We start from the raw sequence: 2,500 nt of genomic DNA, 5'->3' as shown, positions 1-2,500 counted from the left end.
GAGATGGCAGAAAACGAAGATCAAACGATAAAAAAGAATGATCGTTAAAATAAAACGAAGACAAAGCTATACATCGTGAGAGTAATGAGGTCACCAACTTAAAAAGAAAAGAAAAAAAAGTGAAAGAGGTCATGGTGCACAAAACAGAACCACTAAAATAACCGATCTTATACCGAAAAAAAGAAGAAGAAGAAAAAAAGAAAACGATCAACAAAACAAAACAAAAAACAAAATAAACAAAACAAAACAAAACAAAAAACAAACAAAAAACAAAATTGACACCCTCCCCCCTGAAAGCGCCCCAAGCGGATGTTCCGTGTCGCCTCCCCCTCCCCTCCCCCCCCCCTTCCTCACGCCCTCCTGGTCGGTCTACGTAAATAAGAATTGAGGTTCTGGCCGCCTACGTAAATAGTGGCGCCCCCAGACCACGTCAAGGAAGGGATGTGGTGCGAGATGCAGGCGGCGAGCAAGGGCGGGATGTCACGTGTGTGGGTTAGTATGTAGGTATGTATGTATTTGTATGAATCCATACAGACATACATGTCTATATGTTTACGTATATATGTATATGCATGTATGTATGTATGTATCTGTCTGTCTATCTAGCTGTCTATCTATCTATCTGTCTATCTATCTATCTCGCTATCTATCTAGCTATCGATCTGTTGAGAGAGAGAAAGAGAGAGAGAGAGAGAGAGAGAGAGAGAGAGAGAGAGAGAGAGAGAGAGAGAGAGAGAGAGAGAGAGAGAGAGAGAGAGAGAGAGAAGAGAGAGAGGGGGGGGGGGAGGAGGAAGACAGAGACAGAGAGGGAGAAAAAGGGAAAGACAGACAGAGAGAGAATGAGAGAGAGAGAGACAGAGAAAGACAATCAAAGACAAAAAACAACAACAACAACGAAAACATTACTGCAACCAAAATCCACCAACAGAATAATAATAATAATAATAAAAAAAAACACACACACACACAAGAAATCCTTCTTCCCAAGTCATAGAATCACAGAAGAATCTCACCAACGGCCACAAACCTCTCTAACACTCAAGCTCTCTCTCTCTGTGGCTCATCAAGAGACCTCTCTCATCGTAACATTAAATTGAAAAAAGAAAAGAAAAAAAAAACCTTTCAGAGCAAGATGTTTAAAGCACTCGCCTTCGTGCTTGCCTGTGCTTGTCAGTCGCTGCGCTTTAAGTTTTGTAACGATTCTGGGCCCGCAGTCGAAAGGTCAGTCGTATGCATTGATTATCTATATAATACAGTTTTAAAGGCACGCATTCCGTACCTTCTTAGGCTGAAATTCGTCAGACGGATAGAGATCTGTGTGCTTGGGAGCGAAGCACTGTGTGTTTCTTATAATTGGTTGTGTGCGAAGAGTTTAGGTACGAATGGTGATTAGCATACATGCACGTGCATACACACACACGCACACATACAGATTGACACACGTGTACATACAGACAGACACACGCACACGTACAGATTGATACACACACACGTACAGATTCACACACACACACGCACATACGTTAGAAAAGCACAAAGATTGAACTTAATCAACGATACTGTCATAACATACATGTCGTTTATTTCCCTCTTCAGATCAGTCACGTTCAACATCAAACTTTCAAATCATTTTCACACACACAAAAAAAAACTCAGATAAAACAAAACACTTATGCATAAATACGCTAAGTAAAAGCCGAATAAATGCGATTTGGCACTTACTGTACCATTTCCTTGCTTTCGTGCATATGCATGAAGGCATGCGTGTAAAAGCATTCATTATACACGAAGGCAAATGCATGATAAAACACCAGCATTAGAATGAATGGTCATATAATACAATACTTTGATTCACATTAAAGATTAAGATATGTTCTTCCTGAGTGAAAAAAAAAACAGTTAGCACGCGCGTACCCTTTACACACGCGCATACTTGCACACATAAATAAATAAACATAAAAACAAACATATACACAGTCACAATATATACATATATATCTATATACAGACACACACACACACACACACACACACACACACACACACACACACACACACACACAACACACACACACACACACACACATATATATATATATAATATATATATATATATATATATATACATATATATATATATATATATATATATATATATATATATATATATATACACACACACATACATACACACGCATTATTACAGGAACAGTTCCACTGAAAGAACCCAGCCGCTCACACACAGGGACCCAAATCCATTCATATTTGATCACACGCACACAAAAATCTATGTCAGGTAATTGGTCCTCACCTCTTTAATCTAAAGCAAACTCTGGGCTGGAAATTCCGAAGTCACAGGCGATGCTGCCTCTCCTGCTGGCCCCTCGACCGCCGACACGCTGAGCGATGTAAACAAACCAGGCATCAACATACGGCTTTTCTTTTTCTGTTATTCTCCAGTCTTCTTTTTTATTCCCCAACGTTGTGTGTTCGCTATTCT

General features: G+C 39.6%; 1 protein-coding gene across 1 annotated transcript in view; it reads right to left on the bottom strand.

Moving 5' to 3' along the window:
* Positions 1-2,500, bottom strand: part of LOC119599348 (nascent polypeptide-associated complex subunit alpha, muscle-specific form-like) — a 23,755-nt gene that overhangs the window by 21,020 nt on the left and 235 nt on the right. The window contains exon 1 of the mRNA XM_037949104.1: positions 2,312-2,500. This exon is cut by the window's right edge and continues 235 nt beyond it. The gene's annotated coding sequence lies outside the window, so the exon portion shown is untranslated. The remainder of the gene's footprint in view (positions 1-2,311) is intronic.

This window comes from Penaeus monodon, chromosome 42 (assembly GCF_015228065.2).
Source record: "Penaeus monodon isolate SGIC_2016 chromosome 42, NSTDA_Pmon_1, whole genome shotgun sequence".
NCBI lineage: Eukaryota > Metazoa > Arthropoda > Malacostraca > Decapoda > Penaeidae > Penaeus > Penaeus monodon.
Note: the sequence above shows the minus strand (reverse complement) of the source record. Positions and strands in the feature narration are given on the sequence as shown.